The sequence below is a fragment of the Leucoraja erinacea genome, chromosome 9 (genome assembly GCF_028641065.1).
Source record: "Leucoraja erinacea ecotype New England chromosome 9, Leri_hhj_1, whole genome shotgun sequence".
In the NCBI taxonomy this organism is placed as follows: Eukaryota; Metazoa; Chordata; class Chondrichthyes; order Rajiformes; family Rajidae; genus Leucoraja; species Leucoraja erinaceus.
In genome coordinates, this window is record NC_073385.1 from 54,084,703 (window position 1) to 54,105,718 (window position 21,016).

General features: G+C 41.8%; 1 protein-coding gene and 1 long non-coding RNA gene across 3 annotated transcripts in view; one reads left to right on the plus strand and one right to left on the minus strand.

Annotated features, from left to right (window-relative positions):
- Positions 1-21,016, plus strand: part of LOC129700391 (regulator of G-protein signaling 6-like) — a 411,071-nt gene that overhangs the window by 20,113 nt on the left and 369,942 nt on the right. The gene's annotated exons all lie outside the window — the stretch shown is intronic.
- LOC129700392 (uncharacterized) lies at positions 9,369-20,795 on the minus strand. 2 transcript variants are annotated; one of them, XR_008724052.1, is made up of 4 exons: positions 19,041-20,795; positions 17,697-17,779; positions 12,831-16,911; positions 9,369-9,999 (listed from the first exon to the last, which is right to left on the minus strand). It is a non-coding gene; the product is annotated as an uncharacterized LOC129700392 (long non-coding RNA). The 2 variants fall into 2 exon arrangements; XR_008724051.1 differs by lacking the exon at positions 9,369-9,999 and having other exon boundaries at positions 10,711-16,911.

Genomic DNA, 21,016 nt, shown 5'->3' on the forward strand with positions numbered 1-21,016 from the left:
GCCTGAAGTCAACAATAATCTCCTTCGTCTTTTTGGAGTTGAGGACGAGGTTATTGTTGGCACACCAGGTGGTCAGGTGCTGGATCTCCTCCCTGTAGGCTGACTCAACGTTGTCGCTGATCAGTCCTACTACCGTGGTATCGTCAGCAAACTTAATAATGGCGTTGGATCCATACTTTGGGATGCAGTCGTGGGTGAAGAGGGAGTAGAGGAGAGGGCTGAGCACACAGCCCTGTGGCACTCCGGTGTTCAGTGTTATAGTGGAGGAGGTGAGGTTATTGACCCTAACAGACTGTGGTCTGTTAGTGAGGAAGTCCAGTGTCCAGTTGCAGAGGGAGGTGGAGATGCCAAGTCCGCTGAGTTTGGTGATCAAGCTGGCGGGGATGACGGTGTTAAAGGCAGAGCTGAAATCAATGAACAGCAGCCTGATGTAGGAGTTGTTGTAGTCCAGGTGGGTCAGGGCAGAGTGTAGGGCCACCGATATGGCGTCCTCTGTAGACCTGTTGGTTCGGTAGGCTGATGATTTCCACAATGGTCTGCAATTCCTAATACTTGGTGACAGCTCTTTAAATGATGTGCTTTCTTAGACATTTGCTCTAACAGACCTTATATTTGTGGCATGAATACAAATGCCTCTGCCATTTATCGAAGGAATTTTATATTAAGGGCCCTGTAAATGATAATTAATTCTTGTGTCACTTGACTCTCTAAGGGATTGATGAAATTCTGTTGTTGCTGAGGGTTGGATTTTTTGAGAGGATATCTTTGATGTTTTTGTTTAAAATCTTTTCTCAATGCAATCTTTCGGCAAAATTGAGAAGGAGGTGACATTTCTGGTCTACAGAGGCGAGGAAAAGGAGCTGAGGAGAATGAATAAAACAAGGAACTGTTTTGTTTTTTTTCTTCCTGTTTACCTCTTTTTTTTCCCCACTGTTCTTCATTCTGCTACTTTTGCAAATTCTTAAATTTTATAGGTGATTGATTTCTGCACGCACGCGATTGCTGTGCAATGTTCTTGCAATTTCTAGGTAGTTTAAGTGAATTTTATTTTTTAAACATTCATTAACTGATCCTTAAACTCTTCCCTGACTCGTGTGTCATCCCAGGCACCTCTTTGGAATTCCCTTACTTTAACCCATTTCAGACTGACCCTGGGGATAAATGTGCTGGAATTGTGGTGCATCTTATCCTTTGCTGGACCATTTGTAAGCTCCAACCACAGTAACATCCACCTAACATGGATTCAGTACAAGGGTGGGTACGTTATTTTAATCTACCAAGAAGGTTCTTGCATCATATTTACAAATGTCATTAAGTTCTATAATCACATGTCAAACTTCCCACAGTTCCTACTCTACATTTATGTCTGTTGAACCCTATTCTAATTATTGTCTTTGCTGCTCTTCCAATTCCAACCTCTGACCAGTAAGTCTTCGCATCCTCTCCATACCCATCAGCACCTGTGCTGTTATCTGGCAACGAAACCATCCCATCACCAACTCAAGAGTGGTCCTGACCCACCATCTACCCCATTTGAGACCCACGGGCTATCTTTAATTGGACTTCATTGGACTATATCTTCCCTTAACCTGTATCTGCACACAGTACACTCTGGACGGTTTGATTGTAATCATGTACAGTCTTTCCGCTGACTCGTTAACACACAACAAAGAAGCTTTTCACTTTACCTTGGTACACATGGTGACACGGTACACGGGCGGCAAGGTGGCGCAGCGGAGAGTTGCTGCCTTACAGCTCTTGCAGCACCATAGACCCGGGTTGAATCCCGACTACGGCTGCTGTCTGTATGGAGCTTGTACATTCTCGCCATGACTGCGTGGGTTTCCTCCCACATTCCAAAGAGTACAGTTTTGTAGATTAATTGGCTTGGTGTAAATGTAAATTGTCCCTAGCATGTGTAGGATATTGTTAGTGTGCGGGGATTGCTGGTCGGTGCGGACATGGTGGGCCAAAGGGCCTGTTTCCACGCTGTAACTCTAAACTGAACTAAACATGACAATAAGCACACTAAACAAAACTGAAAACCTGATTCTGTCACAACAGATCCAGCAAGAAGAAAATGGGGTGAACATTTAACATGGTTCTCCCAATCTCCTGACACTAGCTTGGTGAGAGATTTGCCAACGCAATGTAAACATGTGAAGCTCCCAGTTAATGATTGCAGTGCCGGCAAACGTCTAGGGATGCCATCTCTACTCCTTTGCCCTCATTACAGCCAAACACAATGTGCTTTACAGCAATAAGTTGTACTTCATTGGCTGAAAAGATCTTCAGAATGCCATGACATTATGAAAGATACTACAGCACAAGTAATTTTTCTTTACTATTTGAACGGGACTATCCCTTTAGATTTTAGATTCTGGAGATAGTGTGGAAACGGGCCCATCAGCTCAGTGGGTCCATGTCGACCAGCAATCACCCCGAACGCTAATATTATTCTACAGACCAGGGACAATTTTACAATTTTATCAAAACCAAAGGAAATGTGAGCACCTGGAGAAAATGCACGTAGTCACAAGGGGAACGTTCAAACTACATATAGACAGCACCAATAGTCAGGATCGAACTTGGATCTATGGCACTGTAAGGCAGCAAGTCTACCACTGTGCCACTGTGCTGCCCAAAACTTGTTATAACAACTTTATAAAACGACCATGATATGTGGTGACTATAGATCTGAAGTGAAAATGTATAGGACAACACTCTCAGTGTGGGGAAAAAATGCCAGATAGAAGCACTAGAATGAAATTCTACTTGCTCACTGTAGATGTGGCTCCGATTCAGTGCTAGTAACTCAATCCCATTATAAAAGATGCATAACCTCGAGCTTAATACACACATCACCATGGGAGAGAAACCAGTGCATGTAGACATTTAATAAATTGGAGTGATTTCAAGTTTGTAATCTCATTTGAATTCAGATGACTGTTTTAGACTCATTCACTTAAAATGTCATCTAAATCCCTGAATGCAATAACTCCTTTATAATAATGTCAGTTAGTTATTCATTACACCCTAATAGTCTACCTTATGACTTCTTATGAAATTTTTAAAGAGTTCACCCACAAGATGCAGGATATAAATAAAATCCTATTCTAAGCATACTGTATAATGACAGATTCAGCTTGGTAAATTGCATTTCACAAAATTTTATTTGGGGTAAATGGATGCAAACATTAGCAAAGTTTTCAGGGACCTAACCTCCAACGTGAAATTGTGATGTTCTTTTTACTGTGTTTTTTTTTTACTGTTGGTTTCCAAACATGCTGACAGAAGCATGCACAAAAAAATATCAGTTGTGGCAGTTCCATTGAGATGCAAGTAGTACTTGAAGTTTAAAATTAGAAGCTGTGAAAGAAGTGTTGGATGAAGAATAAAAGACAGTAAGCCCTTGCAATAATGGGACTTCTTTGGGTTGGCATCTGTTATTGCTGATTGACCGCTATAACCAAGTGAGGGGACTCGAGGCCAGGAGGGAAGGAACTCAGCATGGAAGAGGGGGAGGGGGGGTTTGAACAAGCGGTGCACCAGATACTCATACCCCCTTAATACTGCTCGATCTCTCCGCTCCTGCAACCGGTCACTCCCATCATGTTCCACCAGCTCATTGGGTAACTGGTGAAAATGGGGGTGGTGCAACAGGAACCTCGGTCTGCTAAAACCGAAATCCGCTCTATAGAATGCGAAGTCTATATTTGGTCTATAGCTTTCATCAGGTCACAGGGAATAGACCATTCGGCCCATCAAGTCTACTCTGCCATTCAGTCATGGTTGATCTATCTCTCCCTCCTAATCTATCTATCTCTGCCTTAAAAATATCCAGATGGCCTCCATAGCCTTTTGTAGCAAATAATTCCACAGATTCACTACCCTCTGACTAAATACATTTCTCCTCATCTCCTTCCTAAAATAATGTTCTTTAATTCGGAGGCTATGACCTCTAGTCCAAGACTCTCCCACTGGTGGAAACATCCTCTCCGCATCCACTCTATCCAAGCCTTTCACTATTCTGTATGTTTCAATGAGGTTCTCCCCCATTCTTCTGAACTCCAGTGAGTACAGGCCCAGTGCTGACTGAAGCTCATCATAGGTAAACCTACTGATTCATGGGATCATTCTTGTAAACCTCCTTACCAGTGCCTTATAAAGCCTTTCAGTTGTTGGACCTTCTGTGACAATGTGCATGCACATCTTCCTTCACAAAATCATGTGATTTTTCTGGGCAGAAATGAGACAAATCCAGTCCAATATAAGGGTATGGGAAGAAAGTACTTGGGGAAATCTTAGAAATTCCCCTCAAACCCCTGATTAAGGAGGGTTGAAGATCCAAACAATGTGGTTATTTTACTCTTTCCACAGATGCTGCCTTTCCTGCCTAGTGAGATCAGTATTTTCTGCTTATTTCAGACTTCCAGCATCTGTTTTTTTGCTTTTAAAAACATGTAAATGATAAGAGTTCTTGCCATGCCAATGTTGTTTCTCTGAGGATTAAATTACCATCCGTGCACTGTAGAGTAAGTATAATTAATTACATTTGTGTTCTTCTGTTATTCACCCACATTTTGGTGATGACAGCATCAGAGAACATCTTTCTAAACATTGGAGTGTATGGTTTGCAGCTGCCAAAGGCAGATTATATGCAACTAAATCTCAGTTAGCAATGCTTCTGCGTCAGTGGTCCTTCTGAGAGATTCCCAAATTTAATGTTCATGCCATTGGATTGTAAGCTCTCCAAATGGAGTACGAGGTGTTGTTCCCAAGCACCGTTCCCTCCTTGGTTCACTCATTGATCCCTTCTCCCTTCTGAATTATATCTACTATAAATTCAAATTCACACATGCACTGACTACACCGCCCAACACGGACTTCCATCTGTATATATGTATATTTGTATGTAGCGCCGCAGAATGTGTGCACCTATTCCACCCCCCATCTCCCTTCTGTTTTTTGTTTTTTCTGTTTCTTGTTTGTTGTGCTAAATTGTATGTACATAGGAGCTTTCAGTTTCACACCTGTCCCTCTAAACCTATCTCCCTCCATCTTCCATCCACCACCCCTCAGCAGGCTTTTTGCCAGGTGAGATGTAAGAGGTCCCCCTCCACCTCCTCATAACTTCAGCAGGCTTTCCATTGGATTTGCACCTCCTCTAACTTCACCTATTGTATTTGGTGTTCCCAATCTGACCTCTTTTATATCGACCAAGTTTGGACTCGATGACTGTCTCGCCGAACACTTGCGCTTGGTCCACCAAGGCCTGATAGATCTTCCAGTTGCTAACCATTTTCGCTATCTTTCCCATGACTATACTGACCTTTCTATCCTGGGCCTTCTCCACTGCCAGAGTAAGACCATATGCAAACGGGAGGAACAGCACCACATATTTCATCTCGTATTTCGCTTGGGTGGATTACAACACAACTGTTTGATCATCGTTTTCTTTATTTTTGTATCTCTAACCAACAACCACCCCTTGCCCTTCCCTCATACCCTACCACATATATCCATTCCCTTGACTTTAATGTTGGTGCCTCATCCTTATCTCAGCATTTTGTCTGCCTCTCATCTCGGCTTTTGTTCACCCATCTGCCAATAAAGACCCGACCCACCTCGCCTGTATCCACCTATCACTTGCCAGGCTTTGACCCATTCTCGCCTCTCTTCCAGCAGTCTCTTTCCCCCCCCCCCTTCCCCACTACAATCAGTTCTAAGAAGGATCCCAATCAGAAAAATCACCTATCCATGTTCTCCAGAATGTTGCCTGACCCACAGAGTAGCTTCAGCACGTTGTGTCTTTTTTTGCTAAAGATCTGCCGTTTTTTTCTTTCCACGGGATGAGCACATTACTCTTCTGTCCATCACCATCACACTACACAGAAAGTGTATATGTCTCTGCACGTACCAGAGAAACAAAGCATTTTGTGCAGGGGTGGGATTGTTGCCAGATATAATCATACAGTTGCAGTTTGCAAGAGAAAAAAGGCAATCGTATCACTGCTGCTTTCACCCGCCATCAAAAACTAGGAGATTGCTAATGCGTTCTAAAGTGGAGATTCTGTGGCATGGCTTCTGAAGACAGGCTAGTGTTTTGAAACAATGCAAATTTTCCTCTCTCAGTCTGCCTCTTCAGTGTCACTTTATTTCAAGTTCAATATCGCATTGGAGCACAAAGGAATGTCAGCGCTATGTTTTCATCTCGTTCTGTCTCAGAATTTATCTAATTCTACTCCCGCTAGTACATATCTAATTTCACCTCAAATGCATTTATAGATTTGCTTTAGCTGTTCTTTCAGATAGCAGCTTCCATTTGCAATGCTGTATGTTTGAAAATCAAATTTCTGTTTAATTCCCCTTCGACTATTTTGTATGCACAAGTTTTGAACTCTCCCACAAGCGTTTGTTTATTCAATCACCCCCTTTACCTCTTCAATTCTGTTACTGAGTAGGAAATCTGTAGAACTACAATTTCTGTGCGCAGCCTCAAGCGGTGCACATATTCCTGTAGTTTTCTTGAATTCTTAGTTTTCTAAACATAGAATCAGAGAATGATAGTTACCGAACATGGAGACCGGCTGTTTGGCTAATTCATCAATGCTGACCAAGATGTCAATCTGAGGCAGTCCCATTTGCCTGTGTTTGGTCTATATTCCTCTAAACCTTTGCTATCTATGTTCCTGTCTGAATGTCTGTTAAACATTGTAATTATCTCCACGTACAGCTTCTGCTGGCAGCACATCCATATACCAATGCCCTCGGTGTGAAAAATGTACCCCTCGAGTTCCAATTCAATCTTTCTCAACTCTCCTTAAATCTATATCCTCTAGTTTTAGACGACATTGCCCGGAAAAAAAAATCCTTGATCATTCTCCTTATCTGCCTCAATCTTATGTATCTTGATAAGATCACCCTTCAATCTCATATGCTCCAGGAAGAAAAGTCTCAGCTGATTCAACCTATCCTTGTGCATCAACCCCACCCTCCGAGTCCTGATAACATCCTCATGAATCCTTATGTACCTTTTCCATTTGACATCCTTCCTACAACAGGGCAACCAGAACTCTGCATATTCCCTTTGTTTGTCATCTGGCTTTTTTTTTGCCATCCATCAGTTTTATTTGGTGTTGTTCAGCCATTAAATATTTAATTTAATTTATTCTATTTAAACATTTAATGATTTTGAGCTCATTCATGACTTCTCCATCCTAATTAGAGAAACTTCAGCTTCTTCAGTTGATCCAATATTTGACTATTCCAACATTCTGAAATTCATATGCTTTAATTAAATTCAGTGTTCAGAATTGATGACATTTCCACATGATTTTCAAAGCCTACATCCTCAATGACATCAGAATGTGATATTTTGTGTGTGATGGGGTTGTGAATCCTTGTCCTTCATTATGTTGGCAGCTCTCCTGAGGCAGTGTGAAACGTAGATGGAATGGGGAATGCAGTCTATGTGCTACATCAACAACTCTCTGCAATTTCTTGTGGTATTGGGCAGAGGTGTTCCCAAACCAAGCTGTGATTCAGCCCAATAGGATAGTTTTCATAGTGCCTGCAGAATTTGGTAAGAGTCATTGGAGACGTACAAACTTTCCATTTATCTCTTGAAAAAGTAAAGGCACTGGCGTGCTTTTCTGAGTGTAGCTTCAATATGGTTGATCCAGGACAAGGCAAGTCAAGACAGTTTATTATCATGTCCCAGATAGGACAATGAAATTCTTGCTTGCTGCAGCACAACAGAATATTGTAAGCAAAAATACAGAACAGTTCTGTTCAATATACACATAAATAAGTAGATAAAGTGCAATAGGCTGTTACAGTTCAGAGTCTGTTTGTTGGCGAGTTTAATAGCCTGATGGCTGTGGGGAAGGAGCTGTTCCTGAACCTGAATGTAACAGATCTCAGGCTCCTGTACCTTCTGCCCGATGGTAGCGGAGAGATGAGTGCGTGGCCAGGATGGTGTGGGTCCTTGATGATGTTGGCTGCCTTTTTGAGGCAGTGACTATGATAGATCCCTTCAATGGTGGTGAGGTCTGAGCCGATGATGGACTGGGCAGTGGTCACAACTTTCTGCATCCGTTTCCGTTCCTGGACACTCAAGTTGCCGAACCAAGCCACGATGCAACCAGTCAGCATGCTGTCTGCTGTGCACCTGTAGAAGTTCGAGAGAGTCCTCTTTGACATACCTACTCTCCATAGTCTTCTCAGGAAGTAGAGGTGCTGATGTGCTTTCTTTATGATTGCATCAGTGTGCTGGGACCAGGAAAGATCTTCGGAAATGTGCACGCCCATGAATTTGAAGTTCTTGACCCTTGCCACCATCGACCCGTTGATATAAACGGGATTGTGGGTCCGTATCCTACCCTTTCCAAAGTCCAGAATTAGTTCCTTCGTTTTGCTGGTGTTGAGAGCCAGGTTATTGTGCTGGCACCATTTGGTCAATCGGTCGATCTCACTCCTATACTCTGACTCGTCCCCATCAGTGATACGTCCCACAACAGTGACGTTGTCGGCGAACGTGATGATGGAGTTTGCACTATGTCCAGCTACGCAGTCATGAGTATAGAGTGAGTAAAGCAGAGGGCTGAGCACGCAGCCTTGAAGTGCTCCCATGCTGTTTGTTATCGAGGATGTCACATTTTTTGAGTGTAGCTTCAATATGGTTGATCCAGGACAGATTTGTAGTAATATTTACTCCTAGGAGGTTGAACATCTCAACTATTTCCACCTCAGTACCGTTTGAAATGTTTAGGGTATGTACTGCACCATGCTTCCTGAAGTCAATATTAACTCATTTATTTCACTTCTTATGCTGAATTTTTACAGGTCCTCCCCAACATAAACGCCTGACTTATGTACAGACCGTACAAACAAACGGACTGGCGAGATAGATTTGCCAGCTGCTGTGGTATTGCGGACATTTGCACATGTTATCAAGAAAGAATTAGATTTGGCTCTTGGGGCTAACGGAATCGAGGGATATGGGGAGAAAGCAGGAATGGTGTGCTGATTTTGGATGATCAGCCATGATCATATTGAATAGCGGTTCAATAGTGGTTCAAAGTGCCGAATGGCCTACTCCTGCACCTATTTTCTCTGTTTCTGTGTTTCTGCCATGCAGGAAGTAGGTTTGCAGCTGCAATTCCCACGTGCAAACTGTTTAGGTTATAGTTCTCGGGAACAGCACCCTGCCATAGCCTGGGGTGGAGCTGTAGTGCATAAATTAGCAGCAATAAATTGATTCATTGGATATGAAGAACTTAATGTATTGAGAGTACATATGAATATAAATTACGTGAGATTACAATCAACATGTGAATATTCACTCCCCTCCCTCCCCTCACACTTCACAACGATGTATCCTTCTGGGGATCTCACTGTCCTTGACCGACAATTGGCTTATTAGGGAACCACCCTGCCTGAGGTTACCTGTTGCTGGCCCTGATTTGTCTTGGTCTTTTCTTGCTTCCAGTCTCTCTCCCCACCCCCGCATCATTCTGGAGAAGGGTCCCATTCTGGAGAAGGGTCACATATCCATATTCTCCAGGTATGCTGCCTGACCCGCTGAGTTAGTCCAGCATTTTGTGTGTATCTTTGATATAAACCAGCATCTGCAGTCCCTTTTCAATATATATTGCTTAAAGGTTTCCTCCATGGTGACTTTGCATATATATGTTTTCTTTGGCTGAAATTTGGCAGGTTAGCTCCAAATACACTGGTATTGCAGAACCAAGGATGAGTTTGTGAGGGGGACAAATGTGGATCTTGCTGCTATTTAAGGGCCTCATTGAAGAACTAAAATTGTCATCTAATTCCTCGCTGGCTCATTGTCCTGGCGTACATTAACCACGGGGCTTTAAGTTATGAATGGGATTTGCAGCTCTCTTTTTGAAACCACCATTGAAGCAATCAATAGATCCGTATCATTGGGTATAATCCACTGGAATATGTTTTAATGAAGACGATAGGATGTGACTCCTAGAAAAATAGAATGGATGAATAGTTAATGAGAAACACAGAGGTCAGGCAGATTTATTTTTTCACCTGATTCTTGTTTTCTTCCTCCTTTTGATGTGGTGGCAACAACGATCAAGATAATTGTTACAGGGATGTGCCCTGTGGAGATACTTTAAACATTTTTGATTAAATTATTTGATTTTCTGTTCCCACGTATGATTAATATTAAGCATTAGGGTTGCTCTTGCAATATAATGCCTGATTTGTTTGGATTGAAAATCAATCTTTTCTCTGAGGGCCCCCATGTCTTTGACATCATCAACCCTACTTCCGACAGCATCTGTAAATGTGCGCATTTCAGGCCTCTTGATTTTAATTGCTTTGCAATTGACAAACATATCCCTGTTACCTGGGCTGCGAATTCTGGAATCCCTCTCAGCAGCTCTTCTAATTTGTTCCCCTATCAGCTTACTTTTTAAAACATACTTCCTTTGCCAAGCATTTGATGAACTGCCTTAATATCATTCCATTACCCTGCTCGATGTAAAATGGTGTTTGAGAATGCTTCTGTGAATCATCTTGAGATTTTTAGATTTTAGAGATACAGCGCGGAAACAGGTCCTTCATCGCACCAGGTCCGCACCAACGTGCGATCACCCCATCCACTAACACTATCCTGGTGTCCACACGAGGGATAGTTCACAAATTGCAAAATCCAATTGACCTACTAACCTGCCTATCTTCAGAGTATGGGAGCAAACCGGTGCATCCGGAGAAAATGCACACGGTCACAGGGAGAATGTACTGTACAGACTGCATCCATGGTCAGGATTGAATTTGGGTCTCTGGTGCTGTGAGGCAGCGATTCTACTGCTGTGCTACTGTGCTGGCAAGCCAGAAGCCAATAGATTCATAATAAACAAGAGGGTGAAAGTTACCAAGGGACAGTTGAGATTAGAATCGGATCGGAAATGGAACAGGTATTCCTGCTCTTAATTCCGTATATGTCCTTATATTCCGTATTTTACATGGTAATGGTAGGGAATTGAAGAATGTAGGTGAACAGAGGGATCTGGGAATAACTGTGCACAGTTCCCTGAAAGTGGAATCTCATGTAGATAGGGTGGTAATGAAAGCTTTTGGTGTGCTGGCCTTTATAAATCAGAGCATTGAGTATAGAAGTTGTGATGTCATGTTAAAATTGTACAAGGCATTGGTGAGGCCAATTCTGGAGTATGGTGTACAATTTTGGTCGCCTAATTATAGGAAGGATGTCAATAAAATAGAGAGAGTACAGAGGAGATTTACTAGAATGTTGCCTGGGTTTCAGCAACTAAGTTACAGAGAAAGGTTGAACAAGTTTGGGCTTTATTCTTTGGAGCGCAGAAGGTTAAGGGGGGACTTGATAGAGGTTTTTAAAATGATGAGAGGGATAGACAGAGTTGACGTGGAAAAGCTTTTCCCACTGAGAGTAGGGAAGATTCAAACAAGGGGACATGACTTGAGAATTAAGGGACTGAAGTTTAGGGGTAACATGAGGGGGAACTTCTTCACTCAGAGAGTGGTGGCTGTGTGGAATGAGCGTCCAGTGAAGGTGGTGGAGGCAGGTTCGTTTTTATCATTTAAAAATAAATTGGATAGTTATATGGACGGGAAGGGAATGGAAGGTTATGGTCTGAGCGCAGGTATATGGGACTAGGGGAGAATATGTGTTTGGCACGGACTAGAAGGGTCGAGATGGCCTGTTTCCGTGCTGTAATTGTTATATGGTTATTATATGTGCGCATATTATTAAATACACACAACACTGTAATTGAACTTTGAATTGCAAGTACAGATAGTGTTCATTTATGTATCTTACAACTCATTAATCTCACAATAAAGATCTCATTGCTTCGAAGCATTTGGATCCATGAGGGCATCAACAGTGACAGATGGTGAAATTGCCCAGTCGGATCAAAGATGAAGAAACCTGCAGGCACGTTAAGAGTATTCTTGCCACAACTTTGCAGAGCATACATATAGGGTTTGCCCTACATATTCTTTTGCCATCTATTAACGCCATCTATTAGCCCTATCTCGAAAATTAAGAACCATTGATGCAACATCTCTGTATCTCTGCAGAAGGAACTTTTGAATCCAGATTGGTCTAATCAACCACCACTGTACGTACCACAGCAGTATAGACTATATGTCATGATCTTACTTGGGAATGAGTGATGTATAAGAAACTTCCTGTCTCAGTCAGATTGATATTTTAGATTACAACTTTTGGCAAATGTTTTGTCCAAAGATTTCAGTGCTCATTGACATTAAACAAAGACTAACAGATCGAGAAGAATCATCTGTCACAGTCATTTGGACTATCTGGCTCAGATCCAGATAGTCTGACTCCGGTGCTGTTTTAGACTAAATGTGTCGGAAGGAACTGCAGATTCTTGCTTACACCAAAGATAGGTACAAAATGCTGGAGTAACTCAGTCGGACAGGCAACATCTCTGGAGAGAAGGAATGGGTGATGTTTCAGGTTGAGGCCCTTCTTCTGACCAGTTTAAATTGCATAATTCTCACCAGACTTGGACGATATTAAGATATTAAGATATGCTCAGAGTGCATGTTCCATTTGTCAAATGACATGTTAAATAACGAGTCTGTCTATTCACTTAAGTGGACATTTGTTTGCTGCTCTTCCTCCCTCAACCAACATTAATTAGAGGAGATGCAGAAACAAGGAACTGCAGTTGCCGGTTTATGCAAAAGGATACAAAGTGCTAGAGGAACTGCCCAACCCGCTGAGATATTCCTGCACTTTGTTTCCTTTTGATTAAAGGAGATCATCTGTTCATTATCACCTTGCTCTTTGCATGCTTGATCAGCACAGGCTGGCTGTGGCTTTTCCCACATTGCAACACTAACCACACTTCACTCTCTGCGATGACTTGTGACATCCTGAGTTGGTTAAAAATGCAGGTTCATCATTCTCTTCTCTTCCTTCGTGACACAGTGCCTTTCTCTTTTGAAATATTTGCTGTTTTGGAAGCCTCTTGATGATGCAGATTTCTGACATCAAATTCACTTCTGTAATGTTTGCAGCTGCAGAAATACATGAGCAATTATTGCTTCCACACAAAGCTCAGTAAATGGGCATCCCAGCACCGCACACACAGTAATAGTTTGACAAGCTACTCTCCCACTGTTGTGACAGGCAGCAATGGTGATTCATTGCTGACTGATGGGACTGGCTATGTTCTTGGGCAGTAATCATGGAAAATATTTGGGTTTAACATTACCTTTCCTCAGTCGCAGATGGCTGTATAGCAATCTTAACTAGGCTTAGCATAATACAGCGTGGAAAAAGGCCCTTTGGCCCACCGAGCCCTCGCTGACCAGTGATCATCCGTATACTAATTCTATCCTACACATTACGGGCAATTTATATAGGCCAATTTACCTACAAACCTGCATGTCTATGTAATGTGGGAGGAAACTGAAGCACCCGGAGGAAACCCATGCAGTCACAGGGAGAATGTAAAACTCCATGCAGACAACACCCATAGTCGGGATCGAACCCGAGTCTCTGGTGCTGTAAGACAACAACTCTATTATTGTAACAGTGTGCCTTCCCTGCTCTCAGCACTATGCCGCCACTATGCCAATCCTGAAAACAGTAAAGATTTTCTTCCCAATGGTGATTTTTGATCAGAACCCTGAATTTGCCAATGTACTGCCTCCCCTGATAAAGTTCACTACTTAAAACAGACTATAACACTTAACAGACTATAAGGGTTAAAGGTAAACCAAGCCAGGCTTTACTCAATTCATCATGACGGGGGTGGCAATACACTCAGTATACCAATACACTCAGCATTTTCCGAGCAGCCACCCAAATATACAGTGATTTACAATTATATACTCTTAAAGTCAAGTAAATGCCTTAGTCATTTTTCCAAGAAACAACTGTTGTCATCTGTTCCAGTGACTGTTATCTTATCTTTTGCAGAGAAGCGATCTATGTACATCGGTTCGCTCAATTGCCATTCTGTAGCTAGCTTATCCCAGGCATATTCTGTTCTGTGGTTTTTCCAAGGATTGCAAGTTTCGGTCACATCAACATGAGTCAGCAGTATTTCAGTTATCAGTCACCCCCATACGAGGCACCAGCAATATTTCAGTTTTTATCTACATGAGTCAGCAGTATATTTCCTCTGTCAATAGTTTTAAAGTTACATGAGCATTTAAGCAAAAATAGAAGATGGTCAAGTATCCCATCATGCAAGGTAACCCTAGCTAACAGTGATTCAATCTTTCATTGATTCTTTTTTATCATTACATGATAACATGCCAGTCCTCACAAAGCACAGAGTGGTTAGATACATTGCATAACATATATCAACGTAAGCACCAACAGAAAAATAGAACCGTAATGTAGTATGGTCCCCGAGAGACCTCCAAACCAGCTAAATAGCCACCAGCTGCCCCCATCACTGTAGACATGCATCAGGCTTCAAATTTTAACTTATTGGGATATGTGGACAGCTAGGTTAGTAATGCTAAAGGATTCATCGGGAACATACGTGCAGCATTCCTGCCCTATTATAGTACAGGTACCTCCTTTTTTTTCTGCAGGGCTATAGTTCAAAGTGCAACCATTTCAGCTGTTTTGGATGAGAGGGCCTTTTGCGTGTAGGTAAAGGCGACCGCAGTTTCATTAACCAATGTCTCCAATACAGCGACCGTATTAATCGATTCCCGTGATAGGCGGGCTGTCCCGTAATGCGGGAAGGCAATCATCCAGAATCGCTTTGACTTCGATATACTTCACTTAGCCCGCATGGGGAAATACAATTCAGTTAAATGTTACACAGCTCGCATGTGAGGGACAGCAAAGGGCAAATAACTGCATCCCCTTCAGTTGTAGGCTGGCCTGATCAACCTTTCCCAATTCTTCTCATCCCCACGGGGGCATACCAGGTAACCTTGGGTATGCCCAGGATCCACACACAAAATACGTCCCATTTATTGGATGTGGCGGGCCACGAACACTAACCTTAGTGCAGGTGCTGTTCCCTAAGTATACCCCGTTGCCTCTTTTGTCACAGTAACTGGTGGTATAACTGGGCTGTGGGGGCAATCCACTAATTTAAGCTGTGGCATTTCCCAAGCTCTGATCTCATTTACTTTCCATCCCAGCTTGAAGGAGGCTGTATACCATACCATCCTTTAAATATGGGTTAGTCCTCAAGTTTGCCATTCTGAAGGCATCCATTAGTTGCTGTTTTACTGTGAAAACAGAGTAAGGCAAGAATCTCAGTAAAATTAATGGGTATTGTCAAGAGCAGTATTCCTCCTCCACCATTATATGGATGTGCGTACACATCCCAGCATACACTTATATTATCACAAAGGGAAAATTCAAAACTCATAGACAGAAACAAATTATTTCCCCAAGACAGTCCATCTGGGCCAACCCCAGAATACAAAGAAGGGTCAATAGCTCCATTGTCTTTTCTTGGTTCTCCGATCCGTTTACAGTCAATCAGATGTACCAACGGGGGTGATCTTCAATCTTCAGGGCGGTTGATGTTGTTGGTAGCACTTGGTACAGTCCCTTTCAACAAAGTCTTAATTTCTTCTGATCCAATTACCTTATCAGCACGTAATCTGACAGTATGAACTCGTCCCTGAGTTCAACTGATAGTAGCTCCTGTGCCTCTCCTACCTGGGAATGCAGACCTGGCAAGGCATGGGTTAATTGCTGTGCATACCTAATTGATTCATCGCTGAGGGCCTGTGGGTGTAATTTCCACACTAGTCGCAACCCGAGGGGTAGGTAGCGTGGGATCATCCTCATTTCAAGGAGGGTCATCTTCTGGTAGGTTTATAGCTTATCCTGTTATCAATTCAAAAGGCTTTAACCCTGTCTCTCTAGCTGGGGTTGTTCTGAACCATCGGAGTGGCTGGGAATACCTTAACCCATTCCTGTCCAGTCTCAGTCAAGGCTTTACTTAAGGGCCTGTCCCACTTGGCGATTTTTGCCGGCGTCATATCAGTGTCGCAAAAAGATTTCGAACAAATCAAAATCCAGCGGCGACAAAAAAAGTGGTTGCGACACTTGAGAAAAGACCACGCATCATACATCATCACGCCGCATCACCGCCGCGTCATACGTCATCATGCCATGTCACGCCGCGTATTTTGTGGTGATATGATACGTCAGTCAATGATGCCTGCAGTCGCTGAAATAATCGCCAAGTGGGACAGGCCCTTTAAACTCTTTAATACTATTCATTTCCTCCACTAATCCAAAACTGTGGGTGGTTTGGGAATGTGAAATCACTCTTTAACTACTTACAAGTCAGAAGCCTCCTTCATCACTCTCCCTGTGAATGTGTTCCCTGATCAGAGTCTATCTGAAGAGGGACCCCCACCCAAATATTACCTTTCTGACTCTTTATCACAATTCTAGCTGTTCTGTCTTGACATGGGAATACCTTTACGTAGTCACTTGCTTAAGCACATCAGTGCAGCCCAGCGACCACTGGACTTTGCCTAGTTGAACAGTATGCAACCGGCCTCATTCTGTCTTCATGGTCTGTTACCACCACCTTTTGTACCCTCCGTTCATTATCATAGCACAAATGGTAGTGTGTAGTCAATATAAGAATCCCAGTGCTGGGAAGGAGGTCAGGGTTAGTTGGTATTTTTGTCTTCAATTGTCCAAATATGTTTCTCCTCCCCAATCTACTTTATCTCTCACTTTGTAACCCCCCTAGTGAGTTATTTCAAACCTCCTTTTGTAAGCTATGGTCTGATGTAATCAACTAGCTAGCACAATACTGCACGGACCTTCATTTGTCTTTTACACAGCACATGCTTCAAGCTTCCACACAATTACTTGCCTGGACACAGGAGACTTGGCTGCTCATTTGCATTCTAAAAGACAAACACAATGAACACATCAAAACAAGCTTTCCCAAAAGAACTCAAACTCAAAATCAGTAATCCATAACTCGCCAATATCCTTAAACCCTTTAAAATAGATAATTATTAAGAAAAAACAATGTAAAAATTATTCCCAATTGTTCCAATCTATCTCCCCAAATTCAGTTTCAAATTCCTTGTATAAATGTATACTAATCACAATTTTCCCAATTAACATTTATTTTACGATATTGGCATTTCTAATCTCATCTAACACTTTAACCAGGTCTCTTTTTGAACTCAATTCAAAATAAATAGGAGAAAACAAACTTTAAATCATCGATAAGACAAAACAAACTGTATATTTGCATTTCTCCTCTGTTTAAGAGTTAAATGAAAACAAAGAATAAACAGTTAATTTCCACATAAATAGATAAGCATATCCAAAGAACAAAGAAAAAGAAAATAACTGGCTCCACCCACACAAAACTGCAATTTCTTAAAGAGACACTACCTCTTAAAACACATGAGATTCTACAATTATTTATTACGTAGAAGAGCAAAATCAATCAATGACATCCTATTTCATCTGAATTATAGAATTAATTCACCGTTCACCCAGACGCGGTTCTACCAAAACGTAACAATCTTTAAACTCACTTACTTTATACCTTTTTTTTCCTGTGACATTCACTCACAAGTTGCCACACTTCATGCAATATTCTAAATCACACAGATATTCACACACGTTAAAACAATAAAATTCTCACTGAAAAGTAAAATACTATTATATATACCTCAAAGAAATTATTCAAACTCTTAAAACTTTGATACACCCAAATACGCAAATAAGCTTGCGCACCATTCCACACGTGATGTACTGAATTAACAAGGAATTTTCATGAAAGAAAATGGGCATCACAATTAGGTTTTGAAATTGTAAGATGTATCTCCATTGTTTTCTCTCCTTACCAGCATGTGTAAGGGAGCGTATACATTATAAAAGAATGGGCAGAAAAACAAAATCATGTTATACAAACTTTTCCAGGAGTGGTGAGCCAGAGGCCCATCAAAGAGTCAATGGCGCAGCCCTCTCGTTTCCAAAAATCGCGTTGCGCGGTGGAGGCGTCCCTCTGTATTAACTTTACATCACTCATGTCTTAGCAAGGCCGTTCTGTCTACTAGAATCCTTGGTTGTGTAGGAACCAATGTGCAGAATTTGGTGCCTTGGTAAAGGGGCGACAGTAGTATACTGTCTCAATGATACTCTGTATTGTTTAACTCTCTCACTGATAGTTTCAATTACTACTCCTCCTTCCCCTTTTCCATAAACAGGGTTGCCATGCCAGACAAGGGGTCCCCGGGGTTATTTTGTTTTGGCGCTTTTTTTTAACCAATTGTCGCTTAAATTGCGACTCAATCAGGCCTTTTCTTTCTCGGCCTTTTCCTGTTTTATCGTGCCAATTACATTCTGCTTGTAACACATCCCAATTCTTAGGTATACCATCCTTTTTCAACTTTTCTGCCTTTTAAACAGTTTCTACATTTCATGTTCCTCCGACTGGCCAGGATTCATCCCCTAAACGTTTGGTTAGCTTATAACTTAATATTCTATAGTTTTTATTACTTTTAGGATTCAAATAACAGATATGTTAGACGGGCGTTCCCACTTTTATCCAGACTATTCCCCATAGCCGCAAGTCTCTCTCATCCCGGCTACTTTGTGAATGACAAACTTTTTTTGTTTGCTATATCCAATCGCCGACTACTCTCTTTAGTAGCAAAAATGTATTAATTAACAATAAACCTTATTAGTTTGCTCTATCCAATTGCCAACTACTTTCCCAGTAGCAAAATACCTCACCAACTACTCTCCTAGCAGCAAAACCTCTTATCAACTACTTTCCTAGTAGCAAAAATATATTAATTTATGACAAACCTTTTTGGTTTGCTCTATCCAATTGCCAACTACTCTCCCAGTAGCAAAATATCTTCCCGACTACTCTCCTAGTAGCAAACCCTTGTACCAACTACTTTCCTAGTTGAAAAAATATATAAATTAACGACAAACCTTTTAAGTTTACTCTATTCAATTGCCAACTACTTTCCCAGTAGCAAATTCTCAATATAGTTGGCCTTACCTTCATTATCTGCTTCTAAGGATTTCGGCAGGAAACCAGATCAATCATCTGATGAGGGACCTGAATTTTCCCGGGAGCTTCTATGGGAGGTCGGGCTCAAGGGGTCCGACGTGCACTTTTTTCTCCCCATCCAATCCCAGTCAAACTGCAGCCTCTCACTCAGTCGTCTGTTGATGGTCCCAGCAACATCCTGCCGACTATGCCAATGATAAAGTTCTCTACTTAAAACAAACAACAACACAAGGGGTTAAAGGTAAACCAAGCCAATCTTTACTCAATTCGTCATGATGCGAGTGGTGGGGACCAGTACAGACAGTATACCAATACACTCAGTACTCCCCGAGCAGCTACCCAAAGATACAGTGTTTTACAATCTCTTATATACACTTAAAGTCAAAGAAAAGACGTAGTCATTTTTCCAAAAACTACTGCCGAGGAGCACTTCCAAGAAACAACTGCTGATGCCTGTTCCAGTGACTGTTATCTTATCTTCTGTGGAGTAGTGATCTATGTACGTCTGTTCAATCAACTGCCATTCTGTAGTTACCTTATCCCAGGCATATTCTGTTCGCTGGGTTTTCCAATGATTGCAAGGTGCGGTCACATCTACACGAGTCAGCAGTATTTCAGTTATCAGTTACCCCCAAACGAGGCAACAGCAGCATTTCAGTTTACAGTTACATGAGTCAGCAGTATATTTCCTCTGTCAATAGTTTTTAAGCTACATAAGCATTTAAGCAAAAATAGAAAATGGTCAAGTATCCCGTCATGCAAGATAACCCTAGCTAATAGTGATTAACTCTTTCACCCCTGCCACAGTATCTTCACCCCCATTTTTGTACTTAGAAAAGAAAGATTTATATTATTGGGATTGTTGGTGATAACGTGTAGATTTATGATTATTTCACTCCACATCCTCCAGTTAAAATGATAAACTTCTTCCTTTCAATTAAATGTAGCCCCATTGTGTTTGGAATTTTACATTTGCCTCAAAGAAACAGATTGCAGCTGACTACTGCCAGACGGTCTATAGCTCTCAAGGCAATAAGGAAAAACGTGGATAAGAACCAGTGATGTAGAATTAAAATTTGATGCCCCTCACTTAGCTAGAATTGATTGGAAATGTTGTTTGATGTTCGCAATGCAAGTGAACAAATTCTCAGGAGCCAATTTACCTGGAGGAAAGCAAAACAATCATAAATGTGCTATGCAGGTGGGAGCTAAATACTTTAGAGGGTTACATGACTTCATTACATTTAGTATACTGTAGTTACTTTCACATTTTCTTTAAAAATATCATATGTTTGTGATAACCAAATCAGATTAGTTGATCATCATATACACCTTTTAATTCCGGTTCTTCAAGCACTGGAATCCAAACCCTTTTATTCAACACCGGTGGGTCGACTTCTGCTCCACTCACTCAAGCCCATGACAGTCTCGCATAGACAGAACAGAAAGAGAGACAACACCCCTACTGAAAGATCATCCTTTATACCCCTATAACTAACGGCGCAAAAATATAGGGGGAGGGCAACCCCTACAAACCCAATCACCGATACCAAAGAGAAGATGCATGGAGTGACAACTTCTTCGCCCAATCATATAACAGTACCTGCAAACATCTTCATACATAGCAACAAAGAAGAAACACCTTAGTACATCGAGAAACATAACATTGAAGGCAACCAATCACAGGTGACGGTGGAGAGATACAGACCAAAGTTAGAAACATCTTTCGGGCAATAAGAAACTTCCAGGGTTACACAAAAAAGCTGGAGAAACTCAGCGTGTCCAGGTGCAGGTGAAGGCCACCCTTCTGGACCAATCACAAGCATGCATCAGTGTTCTGGAGCTCCTGCAAAAGCCCAGACTTTGTGGCAACCAATGGGTCACAGGTGCAGAAGCTTCCTGAAACTTATGCAAAGTTCCAGACTTCATGGAGCCAGGTCCACCGGCTTGCAAAGTGATGTCAT